General features: G+C 39.1%; 14 non-coding genes across 14 annotated transcripts; all 14 read right to left on the bottom strand.

Annotated features, from left to right (window-relative positions):
• Window positions 1–170: 170 nt before the first annotated feature.
• On the bottom strand, window positions 171–289 carry LOC141309794 (5S ribosomal RNA). The gene has a single exon (XR_012347347.1). It is a non-coding gene; the product is annotated as a 5S ribosomal RNA (ribosomal RNA).
• Window positions 290–373: 84 nt separating this feature from the next.
• Window positions 374–492, bottom strand: LOC141345203 (5S ribosomal RNA). The gene has a single exon (XR_012356976.1). It is a non-coding gene; the product is annotated as a 5S ribosomal RNA (ribosomal RNA).
• Window positions 493–576: 84 nt separating this feature from the next.
• LOC141318182 (5S ribosomal RNA) lies at window positions 577–695 on the bottom strand. Its single transcript, XR_012352513.1, has one exon. It is a non-coding gene; the product is annotated as a 5S ribosomal RNA (ribosomal RNA).
• Window positions 696–1496: 801 nt separating this feature from the next.
• LOC141292429 (5S ribosomal RNA) lies at window positions 1497–1615 on the bottom strand. Its single transcript, XR_012340514.1, has one exon. It is a non-coding gene; the product is annotated as a 5S ribosomal RNA (ribosomal RNA).
• An 84-nt stretch (window positions 1616–1699) lies between these two features.
• Window positions 1700–1818, bottom strand: LOC141319424 (5S ribosomal RNA). The gene has a single exon (XR_012353681.1). It is a non-coding gene; the product is annotated as a 5S ribosomal RNA (ribosomal RNA).
• Window positions 1819–2620: 802 nt separating this feature from the next.
• Window positions 2621–2739, bottom strand: LOC141309789 (5S ribosomal RNA). Its single transcript, XR_012347341.1, has one exon. It is a non-coding gene; the product is annotated as a 5S ribosomal RNA (ribosomal RNA).
• An 84-nt stretch (window positions 2740–2823) lies between these two features.
• On the bottom strand, window positions 2824–2942 carry LOC141345195 (5S ribosomal RNA). The gene has a single exon (XR_012356974.1). It is a non-coding gene; the product is annotated as a 5S ribosomal RNA (ribosomal RNA).
• An 84-nt stretch (window positions 2943–3026) lies between these two features.
• On the bottom strand, window positions 3027–3145 carry LOC141318181 (5S ribosomal RNA). The gene has a single exon (XR_012352512.1). It is a non-coding gene; the product is annotated as a 5S ribosomal RNA (ribosomal RNA).
• An 801-nt stretch (window positions 3146–3946) lies between these two features.
• On the bottom strand, window positions 3947–4065 carry LOC141317591 (5S ribosomal RNA). Its single transcript, XR_012351961.1, has one exon. It is a non-coding gene; the product is annotated as a 5S ribosomal RNA (ribosomal RNA).
• Window positions 4066–4149: 84 nt separating this feature from the next.
• On the bottom strand, window positions 4150–4268 carry LOC141319350 (5S ribosomal RNA). The gene has a single exon (XR_012353611.1). It is a non-coding gene; the product is annotated as a 5S ribosomal RNA (ribosomal RNA).
• An 84-nt stretch (window positions 4269–4352) lies between these two features.
• Window positions 4353–4471, bottom strand: LOC141345793 (5S ribosomal RNA). The gene has a single exon (XR_012357085.1). It is a non-coding gene; the product is annotated as a 5S ribosomal RNA (ribosomal RNA).
• Window positions 4472–5273: 802 nt separating this feature from the next.
• Window positions 5274–5392, bottom strand: LOC141309785 (5S ribosomal RNA). Its single transcript, XR_012347337.1, has one exon. It is a non-coding gene; the product is annotated as a 5S ribosomal RNA (ribosomal RNA).
• An 84-nt stretch (window positions 5393–5476) lies between these two features.
• LOC141319349 (5S ribosomal RNA) lies at window positions 5477–5595 on the bottom strand. Its single transcript, XR_012353610.1, has one exon. It is a non-coding gene; the product is annotated as a 5S ribosomal RNA (ribosomal RNA).
• Window positions 5596–5679: 84 nt separating this feature from the next.
• Window positions 5680–5798, bottom strand: LOC141345791 (5S ribosomal RNA). Its single transcript, XR_012357084.1, has one exon. It is a non-coding gene; the product is annotated as a 5S ribosomal RNA (ribosomal RNA).
• Between the last annotated feature and the right edge of the window lie 4202 nt (window positions 5799–10000).

Below are 10000 nucleotides of genomic sequence, written 5' to 3'. Positions count from 1 at the left end.
CATTTATTAAAGACACATACACTTAAAATGTTAAGAGTAATAAAATGGCCTAAAAAACATGTAAAACACTTAAAACTCTATAATACATTTAAATGATTGTAATAAATAGAGCGGTAAAACACGTCTTTCTAAAAGCCAGCATATTATATAAATAGTGAAGAAAAGGCAAAAGCTTACAGCACCTGGTATTCCCAGGCGGTCTCCCATCCAAGTACTAAACAGGCCCGACGCTGCTTAGCTTCCGAGATCAGACGAGATCGGGCGCTCTCAGCGCGGTATGGCCATAAGCGAGGGCTGCTCCAAAAAGTGGGCTATTTAAAGATCAGCCTCCGTAAAAGCCAGCATATTATATAAATAGTGAAGAAAAGGCAAAAGCTTACAGCACCTGGTATTCCCAGGCGGTCTCCCATCCAAGTACTAACAAGGCCCGACGCTGCTTAGCTTCCGAGATCAGACGAGGTCAGGCGCTCTCAGCGCGGTATGGCCATAATCGAGGGCTGCTCCAAAATGTGGGCTATTTAAAGATCAGCCTCTGTAAAAGCCAGCATATTATATAAATAGTGAAGAAAAGGCAAAAGCTTACAGCACCTGGTATTCCCAGGCGGTCTCCAATCCAAGTACTAACCAGGCCCGACGCTGCTTAGCTTCCGAGATCAGACGAGATCGGGCGCTCTCAGCGCGGTATGGCCATAAGCGAGGGCTGCTCCAAAAAGTGGGCTATTTAAAGATTAGCCTCCGTAAAAGCCAGCATATTATATAAATAGTGAAGAAAAGCCAAAAGCTTACAGCACCTGATATTCCCAGGCGGTCTCCCATAAAAGTGTAACAATCGGCCTTATCAGCCGAGTTACAAGACTAAAATGGTGTCAGATTTAACTGTGAGAGATGACTAGTGGTTAAAAGAATGAGACATAAAAGAAAATTGGTTTAAATAGATTTGGTGTATTTACAAGGTTCACATAAAAGACTTTAAAACAACACGATAAAACTAGGTCAACTCTGTTAAAAGAATACAGTTCATTTGTCCATACCCTAAAAACAGGTAAACTCTGTTAAAAGAATACAGTTCATTTGTCCATACCCTAAAAACAGTCCAAGAATCCCAGTGTGTTGATAAGTCCAATGTGAGTGTCCACCAGTGTATATACAATCCACAGAAAGTGTAATCCAAAGTTTGCAGGTGGTGAATGGAAAGTTGAGCTCTAAAATTAGCAACTCCTCAATCCAACAGTTTGGTGACTGTCCTTTGTTTGTCATGCTGCTCTCTTATACAGTTGTACTTCCGGCTTCCTGTCATGTTTCTAGTCACATGACAGGCCAACCATCCATTTATTAAAGACACATACACTTAAAATGTTAAGAGTAATAAAATGGCCTAAAAAACATGTAAAACACTTAAAACTCTATAATACATTTAAATGATTGTAATAAATAGAGCGGTAAAACACGTCTTTCTAAAAGCCAGCATATTATATAAATAGTGAAGAAAAGGCAAAAGCTTACAGCACCTGGTATTCCCAGGCGGTCTCCCATCCAAGTACTAACCAGGCCCGACGCTGCTTAGCTTCCGAGATCAGACGAGATCGGGCGCTCTCAGCGCGGTATGGCCATAAGCGAGGGCTGCTCCAAAAAGTGGGCTATTTAAAGATCAGCCTCCGTAAAAGCCAGCATATTATATAAATAGTGAAGAAAAGGCAAAAGCTTACAGCACCTGGTATTCCCAGGCGGTCTCCAATCCAAGTACTAACCAGGCCCGACGCTGCTTAGCTTCCGAGATCAGACGAGGTCGGGCGCTCTCAGCGCGGTATGGCCATAATCGAGGGCTGCTCCAAAAAGTGGGCTATTTAAAGATTAGCCTCCGTAAAAGCCAGCATATTATATAAATAGTGAAGAAAAGGCAAAAGCTTACAGCACCTGGTATTCCCAGGCGGTCTCCCATAAAAGTGTAACAATCGGCCTTATCAGCCGAGTTACAAGACTAAAATGTTGTCAGATTTAACTGTGAGAAATGACTAGTGGTTAAAAGAATGAGACATAAAAGAAAATTGGTTTAAATAGATTTGGTGTATTTACAAGGTTCACATAAAAGACTTTAAAACAACACGATAAAACTAGGGTCAACTCTGTTAAAAGAATACAGTTCATTTGTCCATACCCTAAAAACAGGTAAACTCTGTTAAAAGAATACAGTTCATTTGTCCATACCCTAAAAACAGTCCAAGAATCCCAGTGTGTTGATAAGTCCAATGTGAGTGTCCACCAGTGTATATACAATCCACAGAAAGTGTAATCCAAATTTTGCAGGTGGTGAATGGAAAGTTGAGCTCTAAAATTAGCAACTCCTCAATCCAACAGTTTGGTGACTGTCCTTTGTTTGTCATGCTGCTCTCTTATACAGTTGTACTTCCTGCTTCCTGTCATGTGTCTAGTCACATGAAAGGCCAACCATCCATTTATTAAAGACACATACACTTAAAATGTTAAGAGTAATAAAATGGCCTAAAAAACATGTAAAACACTTAAAACTCTATAATACATTTAAATGATTGTAATAAATAGAGCGGTAAAACACGTCTTTCTAAAAGCCAGCATATTATATAAATAGTGAAGAAAAGGCAAAAGCTTACAGCACCTGGTATTCCCAGGCGGTCTCCCATCCAAGTACTAAACAGGCCCGACGCTGCTTAGCTTCCGAGATCAGACGAGATCGGGCGCTCTCAGCGCGGTATGGCCATAAGCGAGGGCTGCTCCAAAAAGTGGGCTATTTAAAGATCAGCCTCCGTAAAAGCCAGCATATTATATAAATAGTGAAGAAAAGGCAAAAGCTTACAGCACCTGGTATTCCCAGGCGGTCTCCCATCCAAGTACTAACAAGGCCCGACGCTGCTTAGCTTCCGAGATCAGACGAGGTCAGGCGCTCTCAGCGCGGTATGGCCATAATCGAGGGCTGCTCCAAAATGTGGGCTATTTAAAGATCAGCCTCCGTAAAAGCCAGCATATTATATAAATAGTGAAGAAAAGGCAAAAGCTTACAGCACCTGGTATTCCCAGGCGGTCTCCAATCCAAGTACTAACCAGGCCCGACGCTGCTTAGCTTCCGAGATCAGACGAGATCGGGCGCTCTCAGCGCGGTATGGCCATAAGCGAGGGCTGCTCCAAAAAGTGGGCTATTTAAAGATTAGCCTCCGTAAAAGCCAGCATATTATATAAATAGTGAAGAAAAGCCAAAAGCTTACAGCACCTGATATTCCCAGGCGGTCTCCCATAAAAGTGTAACAATCGGCCTTATCAGCCGAGTTACAAGACTAAAATGGTGTCAGATTTAACTGTGAGAGATGACTAGTGGTTAAAAGAATGAGACATAAAAGAAAATTGGTTTAAATAGATTTGGTGTATTTACAAGGTTCACATAAAAGACTTTAAAACAACACGATAAAACTAGGTCAACTCTGTTAAAAGAATACAGTTCATTTGTCCATACCCTAAAAACAGGTAAACTCTGTTAAAAGAATACAGTTCATTTGTCCATACCCTAAAAACAGTCCAAGAATCCCAGTGTGTTGATAAGTCCAATGTGAGTGTCCACCAGTGTATATACAATCCACAGAAAGTGTAATCCAAAGTTTGCAGGTGGTGAATGGAAAGTTGAGCTGTAAAATTAGCAACTCCTCAATCCAACAGTTTGGTGACTGTCCTTTGTTTGTCATGCTGCTCTCTTATACAGTTGTACTTCCTGCTTCCTGTCATGTGTCTAGTCACATGAAAGGCCAACCATCCATTTATTAAAGACACATACACTTAAAATGTTAAGAGTAATAAAATGGCCTAAAAAACATGTAAAACACTTAAAACTCTATAATACATTTAAATGATTGTAATAAATAGAGCGGTAAAACACGTCTTTCTAAAAGCCAGCATATTATATAAATAGTGAAGAAAAGGCAAAAGCTTACAGCACCTGGTATTCACAGGCGGTCTCCCATCCAAGTACTAAACAGGCCCGACGCTGCTTAGCTTCCGAGATCAGACGAGATCGGGCGCTCTCAGCGCGGTATGGCCATAAGCGAGGGCTGCTCCAAAAAGTGGGCTATTTAAAGATCAGCCTCCGTAAAAGCCAGCATATTATATAAATAGTGAAGAAAAGGCAAAAGCTTACAGCACCTGGTATTCCCAGGCGGTCTCCCATCCAAGTACTAACAAGGCCCGACGCTGCTTAGCTTCCGAGATCAGACGAGGTCGGGCGCTCTCAGCGCGGTATGGCCATAATCGAGGGCTGCTCCAAAATGTGGGCTATTTAAAGATCAGCCTCCGTAAAAGCCAGCATATTATATAAATAGTGAAGAAAAGGCAAAAGCTTACAGCACCTGGTATTCCCAGGCGGTCTCCAATCCAAGTACTAACCAGGCCCGACGCTGCTTAGCTTCCGAGATCAGACGAGGTCGGGCACTCTCAGCGCGGTATGGCCATAATCGAGGGCTGCTCCAAAAAGTGGGCTATTTAAAGATTAGCCTCCGTAAAAGCCAGCATATTATATAAATAGTGAAGAAAAGCCAAAAGCTTACAGCACCTGATATTCCCAGGCGGTCTCCCATAAAAGTGTAACAATCGGCCTTATCAGCCGAGTTACAAGACTAAAATGGTGTCAGATTTAACTGTGAGAGATGACTAGTGGTTAAAAGAATGAGACATAAAAGAAAATTGGTTTAAATAGATTTGGTGTATTTACAAGGTTCACATAAAAGACTTTAAAACAACACGATAAAACTAGGGTCAACTCTGTTAAAAGAATACAGTTCATTTGTCCATACCCTAAAAACAGGTAAACTCTGTTAAAAGAATACAGTTCATTTGTCCATACCCTAAAAACAGTCCAAGAATCCCAGTGTGTTGATAAGTCCAATGTGAGTGTCCACCAGTGTATATACAATCCACAGAAAGTGTAATCCAAATTTTGCAGGTGGTGAATGGAAAGTTGAGCTCTAAAATTAGCAACTCCTCAATCCAACAGTTTGGTGACTGTCCTTTGTTTGTCATGCTGCTCTCTTATACAGTTGTACTTCCTGCTTCCTGTCATGTGTCTAGTCACATGAAAGGCCAACCATCCATTTATTAAAGACACATACACTTAAAATGTTAAGAGTAATAAAATGGCCTAAAAAACATGTAAAACACTTAAAACTCTATAATACATTTAAATGATTGTAATAAATAGAGCGGTAAAACACGTCTTTCTAAAAGCCAGCATATTATATAAATAGTGAAGAAAAGGCAAAAGCTTACAGCACCTGGTATTCCCAGGCGGTCTCCCATCCAAGTACTAAACAGGCCCGACGCTGCTTAGCTTCCGAGATCAGACGAGATCGGGCGCTCTCAGCGCGGTATGGCCATAAGCGAGGGCTGCTCCAAAAAGTGGGCTATTTAAAGATCAGCCTCCGTAAAAGCCAGCATATTATATAAATAGTGAAGAAAAGGCAAAAGCTTACAGCACCTGGTATTCCCAGGCGGTCTCCCATCCAAGTACTAACAAGGCCCGACGCTGCTTAGCTTCCGAGATCAGACGAGGTCGGGCGCTCTCAGCGCGGTATGGCCATAATCGAGGGCTGCTCCAAAATGTGGGCTATTTAAAGATCAGCCTCCGTAAAAGCCAGCATATTATATAAATAGTGAAGAAAAGGCAAAAGCTTACAGCACCTGGTATTCCCAGGCGGTCTCCAATCCAAGTACTAACCAGGCCCGACGCTGCTTAGCTTCCGAGATCAGACGAGGTCGGGCACTCTCAGCGCGGTATGGCCATAATCGAGGGCTGCTCCAAAAAGTGGGCTATTTAAAGATTAGCCTCCGTAAAAGCCAGCATATTATATAAATAGTGAAGAAAAGCCAAAAGCTTACAGCACCTGATATTCCCAGGCGGTCTCCCATAAAAGTGTAACAATCGGCCTTATCAGCCGAGTTACAAGACTAAAATGGTGTCAGATTTAACTGTGAGAGATGACTAGTGGTTAAAAGAATGAGACATAAAAGAAAATTGGTTTAAATAGATTTGGTGTATTTACAAGGTTCACATAAAAGACTTTAAAACAACACGATAAAACTAGGGTCAACTCTGTTAAAAGAATACAGTTCATTTGTCCATACCCTAAAAACAGGTAAACTCTGTTAAAACAATACAGTTCATTTGTCCATACCCTAAAAACAGTCCAAGAATCCCAGTGTGTTGATAAGTCCAATGTGAGTGTCCACCAGTGTATATACAATCCACAGAAAGTGTAATCCAAAGTTTGCAGGTGGTGAATGGAAAGTTGAGCTCTAAAATTAGCAACTCCTCAATCCAACAGTTTGGTGACTGTCCTTTGCTTGTCATGCTGCTCTCTTATACAGTTGTACTTCCTGCTTCCTGTCATGTGTCTAGTCACATGACAGGCCAACCATCCATTTATTAAAGACACATACACTTAAAATGTTAAGAGTAATAAAATGGCCTAAAAAACATGTAAAACACTTAAAACTCTATAATACATTTAAATGATTGTAATAAATAGAGCGGTAAAACACGTCTTTCTAAAAGCCAGCATATTATATAAATAGTGAAGAAAAGGCAAAAGCTTACAGCACCTTGTATTCCCAGGCGGTCTCCCATCCAAGTACTAACCAGGCCCGACGCTGCTTAGCTTCCGAGATCAGACGAGATCGGGCGCTCTTTTTTTTTTTTTTTTTTTTTTATTATCAAAAAGTACAAAATAATATTTACATAACTCATTTTTCATTCATTACACCTTTCAATCTTATTACATTTGAAGACAATTTAGCATATACAGCATGAGCTTTGAATTTAACCCTCCTTTATATCACTCAAACGAAACCAAAAACCCAAAACAAAAATACCTAACTTAAATATAACCATTTCTTTTCAAAATGTTAAACTAAACCTTTCTTTTGTACATATAAATCCACTTTCTTCTACAAATGCTTTTTCAAATTCTTCTTTGCTTAGGTATTTCCACATTATATACACATTCTTTCTAACAATACTCTTGAACATTTTAGTCACATCTACTTTCTTTCTCTCATAGTATGCCATATTCCTCCTCACCCATATTGCATACCTTGCATTACTTAGAATCAAATTCCAAAAGTTCACCTTCCTATCCTTATAATTTGTACATTCACCAAACAAAAACAGTTTTTTCCACTCATCTTCTGCAACCCCTTTTCCCATTCCATCTTTTATCAGTTTTTTCATTTTTCCATGAAACTCCTCAAGTTCCTTGCACTCAAAGAAAATGTGCATCAAAGTTTCTGGCTCTGTCTCACATATATCACATTCTCTACTCACATTTTTATTCATTTGATGAATTACCACCTTTGTATAGATTCTATTGTGTCGTAGCTTGAAGTCCAAGTTCTCACAGTCTAGTCCGTTGTATTTTATATTTAAGTTTCTCCATATTGTTTTTACTTTCAAATCAGGAAACAATCTTGGCCATACCGCTTCTGATGCAGGCACTTTGATCTCCTTTCTGACCATCATTTTGTATACAGTTTTCACATTTATCTCCCACAAAAACTTTTTTCTCCCATTTTCCACAATGTACATTTCAGGCATTCCCCAATCTCCCACTTTAACAGTTTCCCTTTCAATCCTTTCTACCCACCTTTCAGGCAGGCTTTTTTTAATGTTTTCACATTCACCATCCACTTTTGCTTTCTCAATTTCATCATCCCACCCCACCACACAATCATATATTGCTCTATTCGGTAAAAAACCTTTTACATATTCGTAAGCCATATCCTTTACTTTCCTTACCCCCGCTCTCATGAACAGTCTGTTGTAAAGCATTTTCCCTCCCCTCCTTATTCTTGGGTTCAGGAAAATTGGCTGATTGTGTATTTGGTTTATGTTTTCACATTCATAGTTTACATTTATCACAAATTCAGCCCATGCAGTAAACACTTCTTGGTAAAACAAAGGCAACTTTTCAATCATTGGCTTTTTTAAAACCATAAACACTCCTTCTTCACCACACCCTCCTCCTTCATTTAAATATTTTCTCATATACCCCTTCCATCCACATTCTACTTTGCCACATAAATACTTTTTTATTGTCTTAACTCTTATTGCTTTCCTTTTCACATCTAAATCCATCAATTTCAAACCCCCCTCACTGTAATCTGCTATTAATGTTTTTGCTGATATTTTTACTCCTTTCCCACCCCACACAAAAATATTCACAGCCTCTTTTATTCCATTTAACACCCAGTCTGGTAAATCAATTGCTCCCATCACATAATTACATTTAGTTAACAATAAAGAATTAACCACTACCACTTTTCCTCTTAGTCTTAATTCCCTTAGTCTCCAAAACTGTAACACTTGCTTGATTTTGTTTAGCACTCCTGACCATGTTGCATCTCTTGCCTCTTTTGCATTCTCTCCTACGTTTACCCCTAAAATTTTTATAAAATCTTTCGTTATTTTAAATGGAACATCTGACCCTTCCACCCTTATTCCTCCTATACTCATTATTTCAGATTTTTCCACATTTATTTTAGCACCTGACGCTTTCCCATATTTTTCCATCTGTTTTCTAATTTTATTTATACTCTCTATATCCCTAACTGTAAAAGTTGTATCATCTGCATATTGATGTATTACACTCAATCCTCCATTTGGTATTTGAATACCTTTTATTTCCTTGTCATTTTTGATGAGTGTCGCCAGTGGCTCAGCTGTTATTGAATACAATATTGCAGACAACGGACAGCCTTGCCTTACTGACCTCTCTAACTGAAAGGGGTCAGTTAACACCCCATTAACCTTAACACAACTTTTAGCATTTACATATATTAATTTTATCCACTTTTGCATTCTCTCTCCAAACCCAAATCTCCCCATTGTCTGTTCTATAAAGCTATGTTCCACCCTATCAAAAGCCTTATTTAAGTCTATAGATAAAACCAATCCCCCTTTCCCATCTTTCCCCATCCCTTCTACTACGTCCCTTGTTGTGCAAATTGTATCTGTAATGTCTCTTCCCTTTATGCTATAAGCTTGGCTTGGTGATACTATTGACCCTACCACCTCTTTTATCCTATTTGCCAGCACTTTTGTCAGTATTTTATAATCCGTGTTTAACAGACTCAACGGTCTATAATTTTCTAGCTTAAGTGGACTTCCTTTATTTTTATATAGTATTGTGATTACTCCTAGCCCCATAGACTCTGGCATTTCACCTCTCTCTTCCATACTTCTATAAACCTTCCACAATATTGGTGCTACAGTCTCTTCAAAAGTCTTGTAAAACTCATGCGTTAAGCCGTCTGAGCCCGGGCTTTTATTCTTCTTTGTCTGTTTTATTGCTTCTTTTATTTCTTCGATACCTATGTCACTTTCACATATATTTTTCTCACTTTCACTTAACCTCACACTCACAGAGTTCAAAACTTCCTCCACACACTCCTGTTTAACCCCTTCTTTCTTAAATAGCTTCTTATAAAATATTTCTACTTCTCTTATTATCTCCACATAATCAGTAATCTTATCTCCTTTTTCATTTTCCAACTCTGTTATATACTTTTTCATCTGCTTTTTCTTTTCTAAGTTTAGAAAGAACTTTGTGCTTCTTTCTCCCTCTAACGCATACTGCGCTCTACTCCTTATTATTGCACCCTTACTTTTTTCTTTTTCATACTCCTCTATTTCTGCATTTATCTGCATAAAGCGTTCTTTATCTTGCTCGGGATTAATTTCTATTTTTTCTGCTTCCCTCTTCAATTCATTTTGCATTACCTCAACTTTGCTCCTTCTCTTAAAATTCCTTTGTTTGGCATATCTAATACTTCTTTTTTTAATTATCCCTTTCATTTTTTCCCACCACTCACATACATTTTCATCAAATAAGATATTTTCCATTTCATAATCTATACATTTTCTGATATTTTCTTTATATGCCTCTTCTTTTAGCAAGTCTGCATTCAAACACCACATTCCTCCCCCCCTCTC

Source organism: Garra rufa, chromosome 1 (assembly GCF_049309525.1).
Source record: "Garra rufa chromosome 1, GarRuf1.0, whole genome shotgun sequence".
In the NCBI taxonomy this organism is placed as follows: Eukaryota; Metazoa; Chordata; class Actinopteri; order Cypriniformes; family Cyprinidae; genus Garra; species Garra rufa.
The sequence above is the reverse complement of the archived record's forward strand: the minus strand, read 5'-3'. Positions and strand labels throughout refer to the sequence as shown.